This window comes from Hippopotamus amphibius, chromosome 3 (genome assembly GCF_030028045.1).
Source record: "Hippopotamus amphibius kiboko isolate mHipAmp2 chromosome 3, mHipAmp2.hap2, whole genome shotgun sequence".
NCBI classification, from domain to species: Eukaryota; Metazoa; Chordata; class Mammalia; order Artiodactyla; family Hippopotamidae; genus Hippopotamus; species Hippopotamus amphibius.
In genome coordinates, this window is record NC_080188.1 from 158,428,972 (window position 1) to 158,456,152 (window position 27,181).

At 45.0% G+C, this 27,181-nt stretch overlaps 1 long non-coding RNA gene across 1 annotated transcript in view; it reads right to left on the bottom strand.

Annotated features, from left to right (window-relative positions):
* Positions 1 to 23,827, bottom strand: part of LOC130848067 (uncharacterized) — a 43,810-nt gene extending 19,983 nt beyond the window's left edge. Inside the window, exons 1-2 of the long non-coding RNA XR_009052516.1 lie at positions 23,397 to 23,827; positions 19,879 to 19,933 (exon numbers count right to left, since the gene is read on the bottom strand). This is a non-coding gene — a long non-coding RNA (uncharacterized LOC130848067). The remainder of the gene's footprint in view (positions 1 to 19,878; positions 19,934 to 23,396) is intronic.
* Positions 23,828 to 27,181: the final 3,354 nt, after the last annotated feature.

Consider the following 27,181-nt stretch of genomic DNA (forward strand, 5'->3'; position numbering starts at 1 on the left):
CTGGACACCTGGATGCTAGGCACTCAAGTTACCCTGGCAGAGATCCCGCTAGGACAGATCGGGAGCATGTAAGAGTAAAGAGTAACCCTGGTACCGAATCACCAAGAAACGAGTCAAGCTGAATTTCTAACCCCCGTTTTCCTCCACTTTGTCCATGAATCATGGATCTGAGTAGGTGGAGCCGCAGCTGGCTCACACACCCGTTATCCAAAGCAAGAGTCCTCTTCATATGGCCCCTGACAACACTGCATTTAGTCACCTTGGGGGCAGCACACGGCCCTGACAACCAAGGGAGAAAGAAGCACACAGGGCAGATGCCAAAATCATGCCAGGTCTAATTCAAAATTTCGCCAGAGCGTGGCTCAAGAACCAGCGCAAAGGAATGAACGCTCTTCTGCCTCCTCTTCCCTCACCACGTGGATTCCTGTCCCCATCCTAGTAAAACGCTTAGCAATACATTTTCAGCCAAAATGGTATGTCTTAAGTGGATTCTTGTGACCAGAAGAAAGCTGACCACCCTGTTAAAGGACCATTTTCAGGTAGATTGTGTTCTGGGTTCTAAACATCTCACTTGTAAACTTCAGCCACATAGCTCATCAGTATGAACACCGCCTCTCTATTAAACCTGATTTGAGAAAACGTATGAGTTTCAATTTGTTTTGTTCAAGGATCCTATCAATCAAGGTATTGTGGCTTATACCTTCTGACAATAACTAAGGATTCATTAGTGGTTCCCTTCTCTTTTTAAGCTGTAAAGCCTCTTCCCCTGATGTTCGCTTATCTTACAAAAAGCTGCTTGCCCAGCCCTTTCTGGACTCAGCCCAGCCCCTTCCTGAAATGGCTTGGGAGATGTCAGGACCCCATGGATACAGCAGCCGGTGGGCTTCACTGCCAATGTTGGCCCCTAAGTGCGAGGCTATTGGAGTATATGGTGTGAACTCAAGAATCAGGATGGAGAGAATGCTGGTCAGTCTGTCCCTCACTCTGCAACACTGTAATGCATCGCCTATTCTCTCTACACCTTGCCTTCCTCTCTCCAGGCCTTGCTAAAGTCTTAAACTCAGATTGATCTGTGATCTTGGTACAGCTTTCCATTAAGATTTCCAATGGTAGATTTTCCTCCTCTTTACCTTTTTTCTGTTCTCTCCTTATCCAAAAAGAGCAATAAAAGGAATCAGAGAAGAACTCACAGTTTCTCACCTTGTCTCGCTTCAGTCTAAACAAGAAAACGTCTTATTAAAAAAGGGGGGTGGGCTGGAGGGAAAGGTGATATTTAATTTTACTGGGGAGAACGGATCATTGCTGGAAGATGCCTGCGGCTAAATGAGACCATCAAACCAAGAGCAAAGCGGCGAGCCTCGTGCACAAATATGAAGTAATATCTTTCTACTCCGGGGGAAACTGACACTCAATTTCAGAAGCTTTAGGCAGGCAGCTCAGAGTTGGGTGAAATCACAGCCGCCTTCTCGGAACCACTTACAATGGCTTCTACTCTCTGCAGTGAAAGCTTAAAAATGCAAATGAAATGGGGCCATTTAAAGAAAAATATCCCTGCTAACTGTGCTCTGGGAAAGGGAAAAAAAAAGCCTATAGCTCAGAGGGCAATCTTAAAGTCAATGAAACTCAGCAGTGCTGGATGATGCTTCATTCTGATGGATAATGTACGCTGTGCTTCTCCCTCATGAGTTTAGAAGTATTTAAAGAAAAGGGTGAAATCACCCTGTTTAGGGGATTAATTTCTTTTCTGAAAAAAATGTCTGTTTTTGCTGTCACTTTGGGTTTGATGAACAGTAAAACCAGAGCTTATTCTAAACGTTTGCTGCTGAAAATTACCAAAGTGAGGGGCCGGGGAAAAAAACCCTGAAGAGGTCAAGTCCTGCCCCATATCCCCTGGCAAATTCACGCTTAGATTACCCAAGAAGACTTTGTAAAAGCATTTCTTCAGGGATACAGATTCTAATAATATGTGAAACATTTATTGAACACTGAATGCCAGGGATTGAGTTCAGCACTTTACATGAATTTTCTCATCTTCACAACCCCCTTCCCACATATACACACGCAGGAGGTCCTGTTACTCTACCCATTTTACATGTGAAGCAACTGAGGTTAGGGAAATCAACTAACTTGCTCAAGGTTTCATAGCTGGAAAGTGGCTGGGCAAGACAAAGTTCAAGTTCAGGCTACAACAGTGACCTTGCTACAATTCGATAAATTATGTCTTGCTTTGAAATTTCTTTATTTGAAGACTGCATTTAGAAGATAAGGTCATCAGGCACTATAAAACCTAGGGCTGAGGGGCAAACTGGGGATGGCCAGCTGATCAAAAGACATGTGGTATCTCCGGTCCTTCATGTACATAAGTTGTAATCGGAAGCCCACCTCTGTTAAGTCATTTAACTCAAAAGAAGAACCCATGTTGATCTGGAACCTCAATTCTTCTTGGTGCAACTGAAGTACATTTTCCCACTTTATGATGAGATATTAAAACTAAGCTGCCAACCTCACCACTTTCTCTAGTTCTTAGGTAAAGACTGCAGTCTCTGAAAAGATGCTCAATGCTACTAATTATTAGAGAAAGGCAAATCAAAACCACAATGAGGTGTCACCTCACACAGGTCAGCATGGCCATCATCAAAAAGTCTACAAATAATAGATGCTGGAGAGGGCATGGAGAAAAGGGAACCCTCCTATACTGTTGGTGAGAACGTAAAGTGGTGCAGCCACTATGGAGAACAGTGTGGAAGTTCCTTTAAAAAACTAAAAACAGAGTTACCATATGATCCTGCAATCCCACTCCTGGGCATATATCTGGAGAAAATTCTAATTCAAAAAGATACATGCACCCCAATGTTCATAGTAGCACTGTTTACAATAGCCAAGACATGGAAGCAGTCTAAATGTCCATCGACAGATGAATGGATAAAGAAGACATGATACGTATATACAATGAGATATTACTCAGCCATGAAAAAGAATGAAAAAATGCCACTTGCAGCAACATGGATAGGCCTAGAGATTATCAACTTAAGTGAAGTCAGACAAAGATAAATATCAAGATAAATATGTGATATCACTTACATGTAGAATCTAAAAAAAAAATACAAATGAATTTATTTACAAGATAGGAATAGACTCACAGACATAGAAAACAAACTTCGCCTACCAAAGGAGAAAAGAGGGGAGGAATAAATTTGGAATTTGGGATTAACAGATACAGACTACTATATATAAAATAGATAAACAACAAGGACCTAGTGTATAGCACAGGGAGCTATATTCAATATCTTGTACTAACCTATAATGGAAAAGAATCTGAAAAAGAATATATATATTTATATATATATATATATATATATATATATATATATAAACTGAATCACTTTGCTGCCTCAAGAATTGTAAATCACCTTTGCTTCAGTAACAAAATAAAATTTTTTAAAAAATACAGTCTGAATCTGACAAGTATATGGAATGAGAGCTGGTGCACTGCTGGTGGCCATGTAGATAATGCAATCATTAGGAAGGTACTTTGGCATTATCTTGAACATCTGGGGATGTGTGTACCCTACAACTCAGAATTTTTATTCCCAGGTACTTTCCCTAGAGGAATTCTTGCACACAGTTACCAGAAGTCACACACGAATGTTCCTAGCAGCAATGTGTATAAAAACTAAAAGCTGGAAACAGCCCAGATGTCCATCAACAGCAGTAAGGATAAATAAATGGTAGCATATACACACAAGGGAATAGTGTGATCTCTTGAAAATGAATTAATTACAACTGCATGCAGGTATCAACTTATTGAATCTTGTAAGCATAATGAGCTAAAGAAGAAAGTAACAAATGAAAACCTACTATATGATACACGTACCATTCAAAACAGGCAAAATTAAACTATGTTGTTTAGGGATGCATAATAGATAGTAAGGCTATTTTTAAAAAGGGAAGGAACAGGTCGTCACAAAACTCAGGAGAGAGGTCATTTCAGGGGGCACAGAAGGGATCTTATTGGGAAAGGGCACATACTGGCAATGTTCCAATATTGAAACTGGATGGGGGCTAAATGTGTATCCATTTAAAAAATATTGACTCAGCAGTATATATTGAAATGGATATTTGTTATAAAATATGGACTTATATTTCTATGATATATATGAATACTCATGTGTGTATAATACAATATTAAGAAAGTATGCAGTCTGACTCAATCTCTGTCATGGAGCTTAGCCTCTGTTTTTATGCAGAGTTATGGAAGTTCTGAAATCATTGGCATTGATCCCCTCTAATCATGAAATTCCCTCTAGATTATGCCACATGAGACTGTCCAGCCCCTGCTTGGATACCTACAGCTATGGGATGTTCAGTATCTATCATAGCATCCCATTTGTTCTTTGCTTTTTACAGTTGGTTCTGTAAGCAATGGAGCTCTTGATTTGTTTTTTTAACTATAGTAAGATATACATAACATAAAAATTCACCATCTTAGTCATTTTTAAGTGTACAGTCCTCTGGCACTAAGCACCTTCACGTTGTTCTGCAACCATCACTACCATTCATCTCCAGAAGTTTTTCATCTTCCCAAACTGAAACTGTATTATACCCATTAAACAACTCCCCGTACCCCCTTCTCTTAGTCCCTGGAAACCATCATTCTACTCTCTGTCTCTATGAATTTGACTACTCTAGTTACATCATATAAGCAGAATCATACAATATTTGCCCTTCTGTGTCTGGCTTATTTCACTTTGCACAATGTCTTCAAGGTTTATCCATGTTGTAGCATGCGTCAGAATCTCCTTCTTTTTCAGGACTGAATAGTATTCTGTTGCATGTATATACCCCATTTATTTATCCCTTCATCCATTGATGGATACTTGGATTGCTTCTACCTTTTGACTATTGTGAATAATGCTGCTGTGAACATGGGTTGAAGCCCATTTCTTCTTGGCTACTAGTAAGATTTTCCTTATACTCAGCTAAAATTTTTTTCCTTGTTATTTCTGCCTGTTAGTCTTCATTCTACTATCTTAAGTTCTTGTAAGGCAAACCCTCTCCATTTTCCCCACAAGGAAACCTTAAATATTGTAAGACAAACTTGATGTTTTAGTCATCTCTTCTTTAGCCCAATTACTACAAGGGTTTTTGTGATTTCAATCACCCTTCGTACGATGCATTCTCCAAGCCTCTCATCAACTTAATGTGCTTCTCTGGCTACATCTCAGATAACAATAACTTTTATGGAAATCACATCCCACTACTGCTTCACCTCCTGCTTCTTGTCCAATAAAAAGCCTTTCACCTAGAAAGCCCTCTCCTTTTCAATTTTAACATCTACAAAAATGGGTCCCCTAATTCTGTGCCTGTGCAATTGAGTTTTTGAGTTTCAATACAGCAGATTAACACTTTATATTTGGTAAATCTCATCTTCTCAAATTTGGTTCAGACTTCCAGGCTACTGAGATCACTTTAGTGCTATCCCATATGACTCTATGTCATACAAAGAAATAGGAAATCATTTTTGCTACTGCGTTCCTTCAAAGTATTGATGTATGTATTGAACACGACACGGTTAAGGCAAAGGAAAATTCCACTGACCTCTCCTTCCAGATTATCATTTGTTAACACTCTTTAAATACATGAATTCAACCAACTAGAAATTCACTTAACCACAATAGTTCTTAATATACCTATTATAGTCTTATCCACCAGGATATCACAGAAGATTTTGTCAAATATATAGAAATCAAGATATCCTAGGTTTATGGACCTTCACAGATTTGTCAGTGTAGTTGGTCCATATTGGGTCAGTTTATGGTAGCAGTATCCATATTGGTTGCCAAAAATCACTGCATTTTTTTTCTAAGCATGCATAAAGCATGAGTTTAATGTGCTGTTGAGGAGTTTTATCACATATAATGTCAAGTTCCCTTGGAGCTGGCTTCCAAAACTACTTTTTCTCTCTTTTTGAAAATTAGAAGAATATTTTTCTATTTCTAGTATTCTGGGAACTTTTCCATTCTTCATGATTGCTGAAAACAAGTTTTGAGACTTCATCTGCAAATATCTTTAATACATGAGGGTGCAACCACCTGGACTTGGAGATTGTGATCTGATTCAAAGTGACTACATGTTAATATCTCCCCATCCACCCTTAGCTCATATTTTAACATCTCTTCTTTGATTTCCCTATTCTTGATGAAGACTGAACTTAAACTACCATTGGGCTTCCATCATCTCTCGTTCATCTGCTAACATTATAATTTTCTCAAGTCATTGGCTCATCCATTCTTGGAAATTGTAATTTTCATTGTTCTTCTTGTATTTTTAAGCCCTACTGTTGGTTAGAAAAATAAGATTTGTGGTCCCCTGTGGATAAGAAGGAAAAAAAATAGATATCCAAATACCAAGACTTATACCAGGCTTTGGTTGGTTTTCCCATCATATAATGGGGGTCTCTTCACATTAGCTGTGCAACTGCTATTAAAGCTGGCATATGGAAATAAAAGAAACTGGATCAAATCAAAGCTAGACCTATAAATCAGCCCCATTCATTGTCATTTTATTGACTTGGGGAATGTCAGGGCTTAGTATCTTCATAACTTAAATGATGAGCTGGACTCAGTGTTCTAAACAGAAGCATTACTGCCATTTTGGACAGGGAATGTCTCAGCTGCATGGAATGATATCACACCATATAGCATGTAAGCATGTAAAATGCTTAGCATCTGTAATTTCAGAACACAAAATTTAATTATGCCCCTCAGTCACTGTCATTGTGATATTCCAAAGCAAGTAAATACATTTCTAAGTGCCCCTGGTTGAGACCCACTGAAAAATAAAGTCCCTTTCAGCTCTGAATTTCTGGGTCTATAATTTTTTGCAGAGACTCTGAAGTTTTAAATCATTAATAACTTTATGTTAAGTTTTAGTCAATAACTATTACATTATTGAAAGTCATTTTCCAGATGAAATAGAGGTAATCTGTTCAATTTCAGCAGACACGTAGCATTTTTACACAATTTTTAAAAATTAGCAGGAATAACTAATTACAAATCTAGACATTCAGAAAAACTAGTACACAGTGAATCATTTAAGTCAATTGGAGGAAGAGCCTAGGTGAATGAGAAATGAGGACAAATTCTTATCACACTATCACAATAAAGAAAAGAAAGCTGCTAAATCTATGTGTCATTTTCCTTTGTTTTAAAGAAGTGAAAGCCTAAAAAGCTTCTCACTAACAACTGTACCTGGAAATTCTCCTGCAGATCAAAAGAATTTTTCCCAATCCAGGGGAATTATCTTCCTGCTCAAAACTTGTCTCAGAGCAAATAATTTAGTCCATCAACACTGTACCTTCCAAGAAGGCTTATTTTTTATCCTTCCCATTTACAATAGCTTCCTGTCCCCATCCCCAACCCCAACATACACTGGCCCTTCCCTCACCCCCTTCATCACCACCACTGGCACGGCCACCATCACCACCCAAGGAAAGCCAGAGCCATGGCCAGCTGGCTTCCCCTCAGCAGAACTGGCACAACTACTCCAGTGCAAGGCAGGGGTCTCTGCGGTCAACACGTGCATAAAGAGCTTTCATCTCCAAACAGAAAGCCACCCTCCTATAAAATATCTGGCACCTTCTGAGCTAGTCCAGACAAAGAAAAATGATTGTGAAACTCTTTCTTTTTCCCTTGGTAGGGGGTAAAAAATAGGGAAGGAGTGTTTTTCAAACAATACATTCTGTCAGGCTTCCTTTCCCTTCCCCACAGTTCTAGGATCTAGCATCAGCAAAACATGTTAAATCACGTTCTGGTGTGGAAACAAAGAGAGAAGAGAATTCTCTTTGCAAGGGTGGGGCTTTGAGACTCTTGGCTTCTCTTACTGTATAGCTATCTCCTTTCTTCCTGGATTTGGAGAGAAGGAAAAGACTGCAAAGACTGAGGGAGCTGCACAGAAAAGAGTGAAGGGACGGAGTATGTGAGAAGCTGAGATGTACACAGCTACCGTAAAGACATCGGCAGTTCAGCCCAAGCCTCAAATTCACTTTTGTTTTTCTGCTAATTATCTGGGATAGATAGCCAGCCCTGGGGCAGATCTCCTCCTAGCAAATGGATTCAGGTCTCCAATCCTGGATTGGAGCCAGGCTTTGGACAAAGGCTGTATAATCCCCAGAGCTGCTTCTGCCACATACAGAAGAAATGGGATGAGTTATTCTTCCTTAAAGACAGAGCCAAGGAAAACAGGTTTATACTATAGCAGTTGGGATCCAAGTTAGATAATGAAGTTACTGGCGATGAGTACTGCAGCAAAAGGATGTTATAAAACGTCTCATCTGAAGTCTTAATATTTAAAGAATTCCTCATCTCCCTCCTGGGTCTAACCTGGCCTTTTCAGGAGACAGTAGCTGGTAATAGATTCATTTGTCTTTCCTTCCTTTCTCCATTTCTTGATTTACCCAACATTTCTTCAGCATCCATTGTGTTGGTCTCTGTGCTTGGAACTGGGAGGTGGGGAGAGGAAACCGTCTCCTTTTGATTCTAATCCAGGTGATTATTGTCTGTGGTCTGCGCCAGTGCGATAGCAACGAGAATGGGCAAAGATGGTTGGATTCAACGCCTATTAAGGTGATGAAATTGACAGGTTTTGGTGACAAATAGGATGTGAAGAATAAAGGGAAGAAAAGAATCAGGGGTGACTCCTAAATTTCTGGCATGAGCAACTGGGTGAAAGGTGATGCTATTTACAGAGAAAAGGAACACAGGAGTGTTTGAGGGAACAAGTTTGGGGGGAAATACAATGAATTCAATTTTGACATATTGAGTTTGAATTGCAGATGTTCAAGAGAAAGCTGGACAAACAGGTCTTATGCTTGGGACAAAAATGTGGGCCAAAGTCATGAATATGGGAGGCATGGCATAAAGCAATTTATAAAGTGGTAAAAAAAGGAAGAGATTTGTAAGTGTGTATCTTTCCAGCCCCCAAAGAGACTAGAAGTTCTAATGGAAATCCCATGGGGCTTTGGGAATTGATCACTAGCCTAGATTTCAATGAAAGATGCTGAATTAGCGAGGAAAACCCCATGAAGTCACTAAAGGCATCCTTGGTTGGCCCAAAGAAACAGCATCTTTCCATAACAGGCAACCTGATCCTTGGGCAGATGCCACTGGACAAAACCTCCCTTTCCACTCTACCAGGGCTGGCCAGTGACGGTATGACCTTTCAAATGACATAAGATCCTGGTAAAGAAGGCTTTATAAGCAAAGTCCCCTGGGCTCAGCTGAATAGCACCACCAAACCCAGCTTCCCCAGAATGGATTCACAGGGTGGGTATTTACCAGCCCATTCAATACTTTCTAAAATTATTTTTTAAGGGAAGTTGACTTGGCTTTATCCCAAGAGCTTTGAGGTCTTCGCAATCTGTCCTGGATATGCCTCTGTCCTCGTGACAGCACCACAATAAGCAAAGAGTTTCTCCCCCAAGTCTAGCACAGAGGTCCCCAAGGGAACTTTTTTTAAAGGCATAGAACCTCGGTGGGTGCCCTTGGAAAGAAGGCCGTTAGTAGGTGAGGTGGGATGACATCGCAGGGGCTGTGCTGAGCACAGAGAAGGGAGAGGGTGGGGTGTCAGGGTGTCCGGCCAGAGCCAGGGCAGGGCTGAGGCTTCCCACCAAGTTATGAACCTCCCTCCATTCCAGGTGCTTAGATGTCAAACCAAGCCCCCTCCTTTGGGGCTAAAATTTGTTTATTCTTTGCTGAAGAAGATTTCAGATTTTCAAAAAGGAGAGAGGAAATGAGAAATCAGAAGAAAATCCTAAAGGTCTTATTAAATGACACTTAAATTCTTCTGTCAATATAAAAAGCACCAGAAATATACAAATTTCCTGAAACATCGCCCCTGACAGCACAAACATGCTTTTAGGTTACCAGGAAGAGTTTTGTTTTGTTTTGTTTTGTTTTGTTTTGTTTTTCAGAAGTGGCCATTAAAACATTAACTGATGAAAGAAAAAAATAGCAAGTTCATTTTCAAGGTTGACTCAAGGATGACATCTCATCCCAACTTTCTGACCAAATCAAAAAAATCTCAGCAGGAAGGGGCTCCTGGCCTGTTCTAAGGACAGGTTCTAAGAGTAAAACCAGTTTTTCTTCTCTTTTTCCTTTTATTTTTGGATTTTTTAATAAACTTATTTTTTATTTTAGAATAGTTTCAGATTTATTTTCCCTTTCCTTTTAATATCCCACAATACTATTTAAAAGAAAGTCAAGTATTGATTCATCAATTCCAATGAAGGGTATTTAAGAACCACCAACAGGACTGTCTAACTTTGAAGAAACCTGAACTTCAAGGAAAAGCTTAGTCTGACACAGATACTAGCTGTAAGCCTCATAGGGTTGTTTGTGACCTCTGGATCAGCTGAAGCAAAATTCTGAGTGTTTTTACAGATCAGAATTGATATGAAAATATTCCTGAGCTTTTAGTACTTTACAATTGACCAGAAGAACTTTCCCATAGTTCAGTTCACAGCTCTGCTAGGTTCCCATGCTGTGTTATAGACAGGCCCAGAGAGGCAGAGAAACTAAAGGAACAACACTAGAAAAGGCCAGAGCTAGGAATAAAATATAGGTCTTCTAAGTTCAAGGCCAGCTGTCATACCGCAGGTGCTGGAGAGTGTAGTGGTCCTGCATGATAGTGCAAGGGACACATATTAGAAAAAGAGAAAAAAGAAAGGGAAAGGGAAAGGGAAGAAGAAGAGAAGAGGAGAGAAGAGAAGAGAGGAGAAGAAAAGCACAAACGCCTAGTACAGTCATTCTCATAAGACATCTGCAGAGAGCACTTCCATACTGGAAACACAAATCCGCCTTTGAAATGTTGTGTCTCCAGCACTTCTTAACATACATTCTTCAGAGCCAACTGGTACCCCTTCTAGGTCCTCCTTAGCTAAGCCCAAGGACAAGCCTTGCTGTTTCCCATGGCTGGTTTCCCCATCCAGGGGACAACTAATGCACTGAAGCATAGGAGTCACAGGAAAGAGATGTGGCCCACACTTCCAACCTCAGTAGACCAGGCTCACATAAGATGATGAAAGACCTGATGCCTCCTTGGTGCTCATGTCCCATAGCTCTCTGGGTCACAGAACTGTACAAATCAGTGCTTCTCAAACCTGGGGATCTTGTGAATCTGGGTTGGGAATTCTGATTCAGTAGGTCTTAAAGGGGACCTGAAATGCTGCCTTTCTAACAAGCTCCCAGATGCTACTGCTGGTCCAAGGACCACACTTTGAGTGGTAAGGGTGTGAACACTGTCAGACCTAGAACTGCCATAGAGAGCATCCTTTTCAGTGCTCTTCAAACTGGGTTCCTGAGACATTGTAACAAGGCATTTCAAAGGATAATTTGAAAGACCAGAGGGACACCAAGAGCCTCTCTGCACCCCAATCAGACTGTCTCTGCTTTTATGCTATAGAAATTGAAATTCTTCATAAGATTTCATTTGATAAAAGGGTTCCTTAGTTTTAGAAATTTGAAATCTACTGCTTTAATCCAACTACCTCCCCGTACAGAAGATGAGTTTGACAGTAAGAGAGGATCAGTGAGTCACACAAAGTGACACAGCAAACTGGTGGCCAAGCCAAATCGGAGCCCTGGTCTCTTCTTCCCCACCCTACTCTTACTGCCTTTGGGGAAGACTTTAAAACAGCCATGACTCAGGGGTTTCTTCTCTTTCTCTTGGGTTTACCAAAGTAAACCCAGCAGAATCCCACAATGCTCTGACTCTCAAAGGAAAGAGTCTTGCCTCTCCCCACCAAGGGCTGGCTCTTCAGAGTTGCCCTGCCATCTACACCTGACAAGTCAGGGCAGCCAGCAGAGGAGGGAAGCAGCTTACTCGAGCAAGGTAAAAGTAAGGAGCGTTCCCAGAGGCAAGATGGGGGTTGGCTGTGGAATTGTTCCACAGATGGGCAGGCATGTGCCTGCAAGACCTCATCAGAATTCCTTGTCTCCAAGGAGGGGCCCAATTGACTCACCAGGGCATTTACAGACAGCTTACTTCAAGCTGATTTGCAGCAGGCATGCTAGGGCAGCTGCAGGGCTCCAGCTGAAAAGGAAAGTTTGTCCTGGGCGGGAGCAAAGCAGGAGCTGGGGGAAGTGCATGGAGGCAGGGGGATAGTCTAGTACAAAACCCTTGACCATGAAATTTCAGACACTCCAAGACCAGCAAGATTGGGCCAGGGGCTGATTCAAGAAGACATGGTTCCTGGCCCCAAGAATCCTACAATCTGGAGAGGTTGTGAAGAGGTAAAGAACACATGTGAAACAATTGGAGAACAATACAAAACAGCATGGAATTAAAAGCTAGACTGAAGGGTTCAGAATGTAATGGCCATAGCAGGTTGCTGCAAAAGAGATCACCATGGGTTGGAGCAGCTGGTGGAAAAAAAAATGTGATAAAAGCCATACAGCAGCCTAGAGGATGTGTAGAGTAAGACAGGAGGGGAGAAATAAGTCAGGAAATAAGTCAGGGATGATGGCCCATGTGGTCAGAGGAACCAGTGGGTGCTATAAACAGCATCTGTAGGGGTGCAACATGAAATTACATTTTCAAGAAAGCAAAGGAGGGCATGGCTGGCTTGGAATCAGTGTCCTAGCAGAACCATGACTGATCCAATCCAGTCCAGGCTGATTTAAATCTGCCTCTGCATTTCCACAGGGTTTTTCTAATTTTTCAAGCTATTGGACAACACCAAGAGCTCTGCAGGGTATAGGCAACAGAAGAAATGCTGAGCTCCACTGCGTGGTAATTCTAAGCCAAGTTCAAAGTCACATGTCAAAAAATCAATATCCATGCATTGTTTCTGGCTCTGGCTAAAGCCTCTTTACTCAAAGACTTGGGTATATTCAGGGAACAGAATCAGGTTAGCCCCAAAAAGGACATCAACCCCAGAGATTCAGAGGGACTAAATGCTTTGTTGGAAACCACTCAGTCAATTATGAAAGAGAAATCCATCACCACTGCTTTTCTCCTTACTCCTATATTTGGTCTGATCCCAACTAGAAAGCAAGAGTGAGTCTTGTTAAAATCTCATCCCTGACTCACACACAATCTTCCCACAGCTACATTTCTGAGGCAGGTAAGTTTGAGTGAAACCCACTTCCCAAGGATGCACTGCTCAGTCTATAAACCCAAGGATGGAATTGCAAGCCTCCTACTTGCTGCCTCACCACCTCATCGCCCACCTTCACGGCACCATCTTCTGACACCTGCACTGTGTTCAGCCAAAACAACTCAGCAGCCTGGTGTCCTTCAAGCTCGCTGGGTTTCCCAAGGGTTGTAAGTAAAAAATCATGGAATCTGATTCCATGACCCCTGCCTCTCTCTGACCCATCATCCTAGGATCATAGCCTTCCTCCTGTCCTCCAGCAACATGATGTGGGTTCTTTCCAGTCTATCTACAACCTTCTGAAGGAGTTAAGTTCTACATTAGCAATCATCTAAGACTGTTGGAGCTTGGAAGGAGACTTAGAGTCTGTCTTCTCCAGCCCCATCACTTGACAAATGAGAAAACTAAGATCCACAGATGGGAAGTGACTTGTCCAGGGTCACACAGATCCTTGATAGCAGGTGGGAGGCTGGAATCCTGGTCTTCTAACTCCCAGACCTCAGGGAGTTTGAATCACCTTATGAGAAGGTGGCATTACTGCCCCAAACCTACCCAGCCTCCACTTAACCATATCCCTGGAGCCATTTGCAAGTGAAGACACATGTCTGATGGCCACATGGTCCATAAGGGATCCCGGGGGTGGGAGGGAGAAGAGCCTGGGTCAGTTATTTGATATTATTTTACTTCATTTCAAGACTCAGCCGGAGATGCTGAGTTAAGGTGCTGACCTAGGTGGCACACCTTTATTGTATAGTCACTTCCAAAGAAAGGTAAGGCAATCTGCATCTTTAAAAAGTGAAATGGCAAAGCAGAGCTTATGAACACCTTGGTTACATCTTGCAACAATAGCATGATTAATTTAGATCACTCCCCGATGCTTCTCTTCAGACATTCAAACCACTCACTGTCTGCAACCGTTTCTTCAGTCCCCAAGCAACAGAAATCCCACGCTTACTCCATCTTCGATTCTGCTGGAAAGAATCTGTGTGGGTCTGGCAGGCTGTCCTGAGTGAAATGAGCCCTCAGCTGAGAGCCCAGGACACCTGGGTTTGTTTGTTATCCACTGAGTAACCTTGAGCAAGTGGGTTTACCTCTCTCTGTATCTCACCTGTGTGTGAGAGGTAAGTTGGAGGAAGAGAAGTAAACAAGACAACCTCCCCAGATGGTTTTCAGTGTAAGGAGTCTGTGACATTGGCTGATACCAATATCCTTCACAGCTTCCATTTAGGGTCGAATGAGAGCATGGGAAACGAGTATTTACTGACCATTCACCATGTGCCAAGGATTGTGCTGGGGTTCACACCAGTCTGTGAGGAGGTATCAGGGAAGTCCCAGATGTGGAGACAGTGATCCGAAATGTAAAGTGTTCGTCCAAAGTAACACAGTTAGTGAACAAGGGAGGCGGGATTTAAATACGTTTCTCTGACTCAGAAGGCCTTATTCTTTGCCCTACATCACACTGCCTTCAATAAAAGATGAGTTCATATTACTGAGAGATGGGGGGGGGGGTCCTCTGAGAGAGAGACAGAGAGAGACCAAGGATACAAATCGTTCAAATGTCAATGGTCAAGAAGTTTAAGTAAATGACTGATGAGGGCTGGAAGGCAAGTGGTAAACTCATTGCCTTCTTGAAAGGAGCTGAGATTCAAGGTCCAGCAAAGTGTGGTAATGATGGACTTCTGGCCCAGGGCTGACAGATTTTCTTTTTTTAAGGGGAAGCTGAAATCCAGAATTTTATGTGAAACCAGTTAATTTACATTTGTGGCCTCAACCCATTCCCAAGTTCAACCCACCGCCCCCAGTTTATAAACTCTGGACATTGAGAAAAATCTCCTCACCACAGGAGTGAGAAAGACTGAAACATTTCACTTTGGGACCCTAGGAAGGCCTCACCTCTGGTTTCCTTTTTAGAGAAAGTGAAACTTCTGGAATGTTCAGAGCTAGGATACAAGGGCACTGTGATTCAACCAATCCCACTAAATGGGGGAGTTGGGGGAGCCACACATGTCACTAAAGCCAGTACGAGTACCCTTTTTTTCTAATAAGCAACAAATTATTTGAGGGGGCCTGGGTTGAAAACTAGCTCTACCCCTATAGTTAAATCCAATTATACCATAATTACAGGGAGTCTGCCCACATCAGAGCTTAGCTGGAAAAGAATAGGAACACTGCAGTTCTTCAAAACGTTGGCCGGAGGTAAACCTATAATTTCACCTACCGTCGACCTGGCAGATCCTTTATGGGAAAGAAGATACACTTAGCTCTTGACTTTCCACCAGAGGACAACCCAGAGGATGCCCCTTGGCCACCGTGTGGCATTGGCTCTCTTATGGTTCAGCAAAGACAGGAGTATGGAGGGGTCTCTTATTTCCTTTTAACCTGGCTGATAAGAATGGACTCATATCTTCAAGCCCAAGTAGAATTAGGCACTAGTCCTATGGGAGAAATAGGAAACTCTCATTGTTAAATCGTTACCATTGCCTACTTTTATTAAGTTTTTTCTTGAGGTGGGGATGAAGGGGACACTTAGATATAAATCAATCGATCAATCAATAAAATCTACAAGGAAAACCTTTGGGAGCATCTCTTATTCATTGCAAAAAGCCCATTTACTTGTCCATTTTCCTTTCTCACATGGATCCCCGGTCCTCAAATTTAAGGGAAATGTTAAATTGTTGTCCTGGCTACAACACAAACAAGAGGCAGAAGAGCTTCACTAAAGCTTGGAAGGTCTGACCCGTTCAATATCATAACTGCACATTTTGTTTAATATTCTTCTGCTGAAAGTCCACAGATGTGTTCGTTTCCGTTGAAACCCTTTCAACTGCCTTCCCACAGACTCCAGGCTTCACTCTGAAGGGACCATCTAGCCGAGTACCTACTGGGAGAAAATATCCTCAGGGCTTTGCTGAGGACAAGTTGATTTTGTAGAAGTAATATCATGCTATAATTCCTCCCTAATCCCCACCTCATTTTTGTCACAAAATACGTGACTGAGAGAAAGGGAAGTTTTAGTCAATGTATCACGCAGGCATTAAACCCTGACACTGCAGGGCATCATGCTGGCTTCTGTGGGGAAGAGGAAATGACTGCGAGCATGAAAATGTGATGGGAAGAGTAATGGCAAAAGCCCTGGCCCGACGCGTGAGGAAAAATCTCTTCTCCAGTCTTAATCCTAACGCATCCTCGTTAGGTCACCTCACACGACGTAACCTCAGTTTCCATATGTGTAAAATGTCTGTGCCCTGAGGATTCTTGGAAAGCCTGGCATAACCATCATAAGAGAGTCATTCATGGAGGGGAGAGTGTAATCAAAGGCACAGAGATGAACCTATTTTCAGGGCAGGAATAGAGATGCAGATGTGCGAACACTGGGGGATGGGGAAGGTGGGATAAATTGGGAGACTGGAACTGACACATATACGCTACAATGTGTAAAATAGATAGCTAGTGGGAACCTGCTGTATAGTGCAGGGAGCTCAGCCCAGAGCTCTGTGGTGACCTAAATAGGTGGGATGGAGAGGGTGGGAGGGAGGTTCAAGAGGGAGGGATATATGTATACATATAGCTGATTTACTTCATTGTATAGCAGAAACTAACATGACATTGTAAAGCAACCATACCCCAATAAAAACAAAAAACAAACAAAAAAAAAAACCTTATACGCCCAAAAAAAGAAAAAAAAAAGAAAAACACAGAGTTAAAAAAAAAAAAAAAAAAAAAAACACATGGATGACATCTCCTGGAAACAGGAAGCAGCCCAGTGGGACTGGAGCTTGGGTTGCAGGACCAGAACCAGGCCCCCTTCAGGGCCCTCAGCATCCCTGCCCCAGCATGCTCAGTGTTACTGAGGAGAAAAGCAGGCAGGGAAGCCAGCCCTAGGGAAGCAACATGGAAAACCAGTGAAGGGGGAAAGGTGGGGCCTGGGGTGTGCTGGCAAATGTTTAACAACCAGCTCTCAGGAGGACCCAGATTTGTAGCATGGTATAAGTACTCCCACTGTGGCTGATTTCAAGCTACCAACACACTTAACAACCAGATGGAAAACTATTTCCTGAAATGTTAACAATTGGCTCTCACAGCTGCAGTACATCTCTGGGTTGGGTTGAGGAAAACTGGGGACTACCAGCCAGGTCCTCAGCGCCAAACACAGAACCCAGGAACAGGATACACCTAGCAACTTGAGCCCATAAAACTGCATTTTAACATTTTGGGATCTTGGGTGTGATAAACATTCATAATGATTCTGAAAGCCTTTGCAGTTTTAGGGGAATATTCCAAAGCATTATCCAGGCATGCCTATTATGCCCATTTTACAGATGAGGAAACTGAGTGACTTGTGACTTGACTATTAGCAATGAATGAGGGGTCTCACTGCCTAACACCTGGTTCAGCCCACTTCAGTAAGAATGAGCCGTTCTCCAGCTCCTCTCCATCCTCATTTTCAAAAGATGCTGAATAGACTTAGGTCATGAGGCCTCCCAGCCTTTGGAAAGTGAATCCCAGGGTTACAGGTGAAGCTCCGGCCCTCTTCTTCCTTAGCTCCCCCTCATCCCATCCCCCACCCCAGGACCACAAACCCCCAAACTCCTTCTCACAAGCTTCTCTCCGGCCCAGGAAGGTATTGCAATCTCATCACCTCCAAACAATTTGCTTCAGTCCTGCTGCATGTTCCTGCTTATTAAGTTGTAGGATTACTCCACTCCGCTGCCGCAACAGGGCTCCGGGACTGGTTTATTGCTTTCTTGCTCAGAACTGCTGAACTCAGCACCAGCGCCGGCTTCTCCAGGACTCTGCATGATGGATGGGCTGGCACCCGCCAGCGTCTGAGAGCAGAGACCTGTGTGCTGAGAGCCAAAACGACTCCCCATCTGAAGGTTTGATTTCTAATTGTTTCGTCTAAGAGTTGAAGGTATGAGACAAGAGACCCAAACTTGACTTACCTCCCCCCCGCCCAGAACAACCCAGCAAGGGTTGGAAACTTTCACAGAAGTGTTTTGCAACTGTCCAATCCTCCCCCTCTTCTTCTGCCTCATTCATTTTGCCCACCTAATCGCCTTCTGTGACTAGTAGGTAAACTGGGCTAAAATACCTGATGTAGTTAGCGGCAGGTACACGTGCGCGCGTACATGCATGCGCGCGTCAATCCTACCTGGTACTGAGCTAAGCATTCTGGTGGCCTCAAGTCTGCCTGTCTTCCTTTAGCAGCTCACCAGTTAGTTTCTCCCCGTTAAAACTCCCCCTTCTCCTGCCAATCTTCCCTCTTTATTTGGCAAATTCTAACTGACATCTCATGAAACATACAAAAACACGCGGTGAGGTAGCCAGCAGAGATTGCCAAACTTGATTACCTGAGTAGATCCATCCTGCAAAGGTACTGATGAAGTTTGGCTTAGATTTTTTCCCCTCCCAGGCAAGGTGGGCTCTTTCAATCCCCTCCAATCCTCCACTCAAGACTCCCCAGGTAGTAACCCTGTGTCTGGGCAGTGACCCAGGGTAGAGATTGCACTTTTCTAACTTTTACTTTAGGAAGAAGGCAACCTGTCCACTCCCACTCAGCCCTGCCACCCCAAAGAGTCCCCACACCAAATTCTCTCTTTTCTCCAGTTGGCATATTTCCTCTTGCATTTCTGAGCTCATCTGGGTAGCACCTCTTCCATGAAGCCTTCCTGATCAACAAGGCAAGGACAGAGGCTCCTCTCTCTTGGCTGCTACAGTGCCACAGGGGCTACTGTCCTTGTCCCTCCCTCTTGCAGTCCATGTCACCACACTAGCTCTCACTGCGCTGTAAAGTCTTTGGGTCCAGGGGCTGAATCTTAGCTATCCACTGATCTCCAGCGTCTGATAGAGTATCTGGCACTTAGTAGGTGCAAAATAAAGGTTGAGTGAAGATATCGATTAACAAATGACACCTGTCTCTCTGCGGTCTCCAAACCCTCTAGCTCTCCAAACGGTGAGGGTCAGGAGTCAAGGACAGAGGAGGGTGCAAGCTCTCTCTAGCTCAGCATTTTTGGATTCCCCTTCTTGGTGCTGAATAACCTAAACTGCTTCAGCGTATCAAAGCCTCTTCTGTTAAGAATGCTCCCCCACCCCTCTGCTTTCCTGAAGTGGTATTTCAGATGTTGACGTAGAAAAAATAAAATCTCAAACAACCATGCTCCATGGAAATGGAAATTCTCCCAACCCAGAAAAACTCCAGGCACGTTGGAGAGATTTTTTGGGGGGTCAATAGAAATAGAGTGGCAGTCAGACAAATGACTTGGCTTTCACGTGCTATCATGTCCCCTGGGCTCCCTCTTCTGTCCAGCAGGGGCACATGGGCAGACCTCAAAGTTGTTTCTCTCACCTGAAGGGCAAGGTTAAGTCTTGGGAGGAAGGGGCCTGGGAGAGGAGACCCACAACAGGGCAGGCTTCAGCCCGCCTCGCTGCCTCTACAGTTTCCAGAGACTGTGCCCACCTCAGGAATGCGGGGCTTCCAGTCCCAGCCCAGACACAGAAGAGTGGACAACAAGCCGTCAGATCTCCCAGAGCCGGAAAACATCTGGTGGCAGGTCCTGAAACTCTGGGACAGTTCTGATCAATATTGGAGTGAACGGGGCCAGGACAGTGAGGGGAGGGGGTGTTAGCCCCAGACCCCAAGTCTCCTCAGTAACAGAGGGTCAGAATTCCCCATTCAGGCCTCTTCTCACCTTCACTCAGTCCACAAATGTTTACTGAGCACTTACCATGAGCCAGGGACTTCTAGGTGCTGGCTTTCTTTTCTTTTAAGAGGTTCATTGTCTAGAGAGAGAGAAAGACAAGAAATCAATACCTATAAGGTGATATATTATAGAAGTGTGCACAGATCACAGGGATCGTATGTGCAGAGTAGGGATGTGATGTCAGGAAACAGTCAACATACAAAGGTCTGGCTAGTGAAAACCAACCCCAAACTACACTTCTGGGGACACAACACTTGCACCAGGCAAGTCAGCTAAGGAGATACAATGAAGTAGGAGGGAAGGTGTATTCACCATGGCAGGAAGGGGCCTCAACTTGATTTACTGACTTGGGTTTAGGGTTTTGGCGCCACCTGTTTAGACAGGTGTTCTGTACCACCTGGTAGGTGTATGCAGAAAGCATGCCTAGTCCTTCCACTTTGGGGTGAGACTTACCCTCTCTCAGGGGCTACATTGACTGTAGAACCATCCGGTTTCTTTTGCTGCCTGCCTGTGTCCCTTGTGGTCTGTTTCTAAGAAGGTACTTCTATAGGGAACTGGTGATAGCAAAAGAAGTTGCCCCTCATTCTAACCCACGAGACCACTAAGAAAAAATATAAACCTTGTTTACATGGCATGTCTTCACATACTTGAAAACAGCTATCATATCCCTCCCTCAACTCCCCAGTCATCACTTCTCCAGACTAAACAGCCCCTGACTCTTAATCCTTTCTCAGAATGACCTATTTTCAAATCCACTCACCATTCTAATCACTTTTTCTCACTTTCAGACTTGTAGTGAGCCCTCTTAAAATGCGAAGCCCATAACCAAACATAATAAACCAAGTATAATCTGAGCAGTACAGAGTAGAGTAGGAATATCACCTCCCATGTTTTCTGTCTCAGATTTCTAATAATACAACCAAAGATAGAGTTTGCTCTTTTGGCAGCCACATCACAACGTTGAGTCCCATAAAGCTTACCATAAGTTCAAATCCTAAGTTTTTTGTTTGTTTTCTATTTATGTTACTGCTAAATCACATCTTCTCCACCTTACATTTGTGCAGTTACTTTCTGGACCAAAGTACAGAGGCAGATGAATTAGCATGCATTCCTCCTGATTTGGGGCCCTGAGAAACCTCTCAGGGAGTGGTTCTTCAAGCTCTTCAACATGTGAAGCAGAGCTGGAGGCCCGGGACCAGTGGAAAGCTGGTCATGAAGGCTCCAGTCTGCAGGCAGCCCAAGCAGGCACTCCCCCACCCCCAGGCGTAGGCCCTGATGTTACCGGCAGGTTCCTGGGAATAAGCTGTCTCTTTATGTCACACTATCCTTTCTGTTTCACCCCAAGAGGCCAGCCTGCTCCAAATGTTGTGCAACGGGGCTCTTTGAAACCTCAGTGGCTTCTCCTTTGCTGTCCCTCCCCGGTAGAAAGAATTGCCGCTGATACCACGGACCTTCACGGAAGACCTCAGGTACAGAGCAAGGCTGGAGGTGCAGCTGCAAAGCTAGATGAGCTTATAACCAGAATCTAACCGAATCAGGTGTTAGAACATTTGGGGGACTTTGCAGACTGTTGCCTGTTTCTTCAATAAACCAAAGAGGTGAGAACCAGATACAGGGCTGGAGGTCAGGGCAGAGGGAATGGTCATGGGTTTCCAGGACCCAGGGGGTATGTGGGGACCAAAGATCCTCTGCAGAAGAGCAGCCCTGGCTCAGGCACGGTGGGTGGCGAAGGAGTCAGGATCAGGGATACACAGTCAAAGCAAAACGTGCAGCTCCATTGGAGAAAGTGAGCAAACACCCTTAGAGTGGCCAGCTCCTGAGTGCAGATGGGAGCCCTCGTGCTCTCAGCCTAGCAACGCTGCCCTCCTGTTCCAGTCCCCTCTGCCCGCAAACACTCTCAGACAGGCAGGCAGGGCAACCCTTGAAAGAGTCTGGGAAAAGCCTCTTAACGACACAGAACTAGAAATGTGGGGGGAGGGAGGATGACCAGGGGTTTTGCCTCTCAAGCTGACTTTGGAACAAAGAGCCCAGGAGGATTCCAGCAAAGCCACCCTGACATGCTTCCCACCCCTTGTTGACCCGCCACACAAACCAGTGTCCAGCCAGTCCACAGAGCATCCTCCTGGACCCTTGTAAATCAAGTTGATGGCAAGGTAGATACTACTACCGTAAAGGGCAGGTGAGATTTTTCTAGCCATATCAGCTGGGTTTTAATTCATTTCCATTTTTCTGAACAAATTTAGAGGTCAAAAATGACCCCTGGAGGGGAAAGAATCTGACTAGCAGGATTTGTGCATATGTTCTGCCCTCGGTACCCCTCCTTCCCTTCCCTTCATCCCACATTTTGGGGCCGTCGTATGCTTCAGCAGTCAGCCACCTGCCTCTAGTCACACCCAGGGCCAGGGTGAGCTTCTGAACCAGGGGGGGAGGGCTCCTTCCTCAGGGCTTTCATTCAAGCTGGGTCCTTACCAACCCCCTACCCCCGCCTCATCTTTTCAGAGCCAGCTCAGATGTCACTTTCTCTGTAGGACCATCCCTGCATCTGACAGACAAAAGTTAGCAGTTTCCTTTGGGGGAGTATTCATAGTGTTTTTCTCATTGGCCTCTCTTTCCTGTCTGTACGTGAACATGTGTATCTAAGTTGGGAGTTTCTCAAGGGTAAGCACAGTCCCTCACTCACGTGGTACAGAGTCGCTGCCCTCATGGAGGAAGGCAGTGAGGGAGAGAGTGAATGAATAAATGAGAGTGAATGAAAGAGTGAATGAATGAAATACAGGGAGGGAGAGATGGACAAGGGCACAGAGTCTCTACCCCACAAGTGTGTGTCATCTTGGTCACCTCTGCTTCTCTCTCTCCATTACTAGCTGGGAAGTGGAAGAGCTGAGGGAAATCATGTGCCCTCACGATCTGGGGGAGGAGTCCATAGACTTAAGAAAGCTCTCAGCTGGAAAATCTCCCTCCCCTCAGCCCCAGTGGAGCCTTGTGTTCTTCCAGAAAGAGTGCAGAAAGCTCCAGGTAAATGCAAGGTCCTCCAGAACCAGGGAAGGCAATCATGGAGTGTCTGTTGTAAAGAGCCCTTTAATGGAAGCCAGGAGATACAGGCAGATTCCAATCTTGACCCTACACTGGCTGCGTGAAATTGAGACTGAAATTCTCCTTTCAGAGACTCATTTTTCCCATCTGTTTGGTAAGAGGTTTGGATTGGCTGATGTCTAAAGAGATTCTGAGGAGAGAGAATTCAGGTTCTACGAAGGGCTGTGGGACAGCGTGGCACCACAATATCCTATAAACTGGGTTCTTTAATTGCCCTCCTTTCCTGGGAGAGGGGAGGAATGTACTTTCCCTGCCCACCAGGAGATTTGCCTTGAGAACAGATGGGAGTCAGGCTAGGAGTCCCAGCAAAATATGCTGCACCCGAGGAAACTTCACCTGCCCTAGCCCTGCTGGTGTGGCAAGAGGGAGAAGTAGGGAGGAGGAGCGGGAGGAGGGGAGGGGGAGGGGAGGGAGGGAGAATCAAAATAATCAATAGTTGATAGACCAACCTCCTTCTTGTTTCCTAATGAGTTGGCTGGCTCTTTCTCCAATTCCTTTTGTCTCTTCCCAGCTTCCCCTCACAGAGGGTAGTCTCTTCCCCACCCCCAGGAATGAAAGAGAAACTGGGTTGCAGAGCCTCTTGGATTATAAAGCTGCTTACTCCTCAAGAGGAGCACAGCAGACTCACTCTGTACTGAATGCCAGGATAACCCACTAGCTGGGCCTCTCCTCGGACCCAAGGGTCCCTGGATGGGCTGGCAGATCTCTGCTGGATTCCTGAAGTGCACCGGGTAGAGTTGGGACCTGGGAGCACAGCTAAAAGCTCCAGAGGCCATCCAGTCTCACCACCTGTGCGGACACACACACACACACATACAACCTCTCCTAGCTGAGACAAGATCTGAGCTTCCCTTTCTTCTTTCCCCAGGTCTCTGGGAGCCCAGGAACAGCAACCGGGCTCAGATCACCTGAGTCTCTCCAACAATAGAGACCTCTCCTCCCTTTTCTGATGTTTACAGAACAATAAGAAAGCAAGGTTAGGTGCAGAAAGGCCTCGCCACTCCTGGGCCCCTGGAGGTGTGAGAGCTGAGAGGTGGAGCCAGCAACCCAGGCCTCTCCCCATTGGGCGGGCTCTGCAGGTAACCCGAAGCTTGGCTGAGAGGTGCATAAATAAGGTGTGGAACGAGCACCACCTCCTTGAAAGGGGCTGAGTCCTGCTTCTTCCCCCTTGCCTTGGAAAAACCACGTTCCCTCTCTTTTATTGTCTGTGCTGAAAGTTCAACTGAGCCCCACCGTACTCCAAACTCTTTCTTTCTGGCTGACTTTTACTTCCTTCTACTCCATCTCCCCTTTCCTCTGCTATCATATGCTTTTTTTTTTTTTTTAATTAAAGGTAGAGTGACTGTTCAGGACTGGCCCCCACCTGCCCTTGGGACCCATTTCTGTTCTGCACAGGCCCGCTCAGCTGGACGCTTCATACAGTAAGTGTTTCTTGTTTCTTATTCCCTGTCCTCAAATCTTAGGAATGAGAGAACATTCCAAGACTTAGAATTCCTTTCTTCCTCTCATACGCACGAGTCTCTAGCCATCTCTTTGTTCTGAATTATCTTACGAAAAACAATCTATGTATTATTTTGAATTGAGCTCAAGGGAGGCCCTGTTCCCTGAAGGTACAGATACTCATACTGACAGGTGAGTCTGAAGTCTCTGGATCTGGGGGGGGCTTTGGAAAATCAAAGCCAAGAGGCTCCATCTGGAGAATCATTGGGCAAAAAAGAGAAGAGAGTGAGCTGCAGAAAAAGCCACATACACTGAGAGTTCATCATCAACTTTCTCCAAGGCTAAAAGAACTGAACCTGCTGCATTTTCACCAAATCCCCAGTCAGTTCTATGCTTTCTTGGAGATTTCCTGGGGGTGATAAATCTCACTGATAATGGGAATTGGTATGGTGAGGTGGGTGCAAATCAGTTAAGTACCATGATTGCAGTTCTGTCTGGTTTTGTGGAATTTTACCCAGTTAGAGGAACAGGAGGTTGGCTGGCTTTTCAGTCCTGGGCTACAGGGTTCAGCTCTAACAGGAGATTCAGGACCTGGTTCCATTCTTTGGTTCTCATGTCCAAATCAGTTTTATTAGGAAGTCATTTAAGGCACCGTCCTGAAGGCAGTTAGGCGGCACAGGAAGGCAGTCAGTGGATGAACTTACTCTGTAGCCAAATACACGTGTGGTTGGCTTCTGAGCAAACCCCACACTGCAAGTGGCCAAGGCAAAGGTGACGGGGACATCAAGTTGGCGGAGGTGTATTGGGTAGAAGAATCTTGAACTTGAGGTATGGTGTCCAGAGTGGGTCAAGGCTCCTGATACAGGTTTCAGCTTGTCCTTTCCTCTGTCTTCTTGTAGCTGCAGGTCTGTAGGGCAGGGGGGTGGGGAGCAGTGATAAGGGAAGGGCCTGCCTTTTCTGGGCTCTCTAATGTCAGCGCTACCTCCTATTTTTCAATGGCCTTTCACAGTTAAAGTACTTTTACAGACTCTGTCATCGCTGGAGTATCCACCCTGGAGGTTGAGGACCCCATATGAGGGTGATGCTTTCTGCACACTCCGATTGAGGATTTGAAGAATCTGGTGGACCATACATGTTGGGAGGGGTAAGAGTGGGCAAGGAGGGTCTGGAGGGAGAGGAATTGTCCCTTGTGCTCTCTGAGTTGGGCTGAAATCCAGAGAGAAAGCAAAGCATCCTTCCATCCCAGAACTATTTCCTTCCATCATCTCCTGCCATCATTTATCAGAGCCAAACAGGTTGGTCTCTTTCTTCCTTTAACTATGAGTGTTTCAAAGACAGTGCAGGGGGACTATATCATCTAAATCATTCACAAGCGGGGCACATTTCTCTCTCATGATTGAGAACCACAAGTACTTATGGAGGAAGCTGATAGGAGAGGATGGGCCAGCATCTTTCCTCCCAGTACCCAGATCCCTGTCCCCAGCACACCCCGTGTTTGCCCTGACCGAGGAAAACGGGGCTGTACCTCAGCAATAGCTGGAATCCCGAGCCCTTGTTGAAGAGCCTTTTTGAGGTGCCCAGTGCCCAGGGGGTTGGATGGAGGGGGGAGGGGAGCCACATTACAAGTTGCTGCCTCCCTGCTTCGGGTCAGAACAAGCCCCAGGAAGAAAGTATTCCAAACAACAGGGTGGATCTGCCTTAACTCACCCAGTCTGCATGTCAGTGCTGAGAACAGCCTTTTATGGGGCTTACACTGAGCCCAGGGCGTGTCTGAACACAGCGAGGAAGGGGCGGAGCAGCAACTACACAGCAACTGGTGGATGGCAGTTCTTTCAGAAGGACAGAGAGCTCTCAGAGGCTTTCTATCGCCTCCCTCCCTACATCCCCCATCCCCAAGCCCCCAGATGATGTAGTGCTGCCATTTCCAGGCAGGTTTGGGAAAGGATGTGGGGCCACCGGATAGTGGCGGTCCTACAAGAGTCTAGGGGAGCAAGACCAAGGAGGCTCACCCTCACGTGCCCCCCACCCCCAGCCCCAATGCGTGTGCCTGGCTCCAGCCTGCTATTTTTCTCCCTGTTTCATACCTGCAAATGGGCCTGCAAAGCGCTGCTCAGGCTCTTTGGACAGTGCATTCTGGAGAGAAACACCCCCGCCCCTGCCTGCCACTGCCTTGGTAGGCAAGTGCACAGTAGATAGGTTCTTCCAAAGCAATTTCAGAGCACCTGCCTTCTACAGCCAGGACCAAGCTCAGTAGGCACACACAGTGGGACACAGACCAAACGGGAGGACGGCCAGCATCCCATGTAGGTAAATGCAGAGAAGTTTTCACATGGACTTGTATGGAATGGCAGCTTCAGGGCAAGAAACAGCAAGGGTTCCAGCCCTGAAGCGCCATCCCCGCCACTCAGCACCTGTGGTGCTGCAGACACAGAGGGGTTCTTGGTGAGCTGTACCTCTGCAGCTCCTGGGAGGAAATGATCCTGGGGAGGATGTGTGTACTCACATCTCCCACACCTCCCAAGTCTGTGATTCAGAGATTCTGAAGGCTTTCGGCCAGGCAACAACCCTGCATGCAGAGGCCGGGGTTGCCACGCGGCCGAACCTCTGAGAAAAAGACCTCAGACAGTCCATGTGTTTCTCTTGTCCTTCATTCCACCGGAGTCTGTCTCATACCCAACCAGATTTCAGTGGAGTGAAGTTCAGGAGGCGTGGAGCTGACACCAGAGCAGCCTCAAGAGTAGCTCTGACTTGGAAAAGGAAAGGCCCAGTGAGAGGTGTGAGAGATGCAGACATC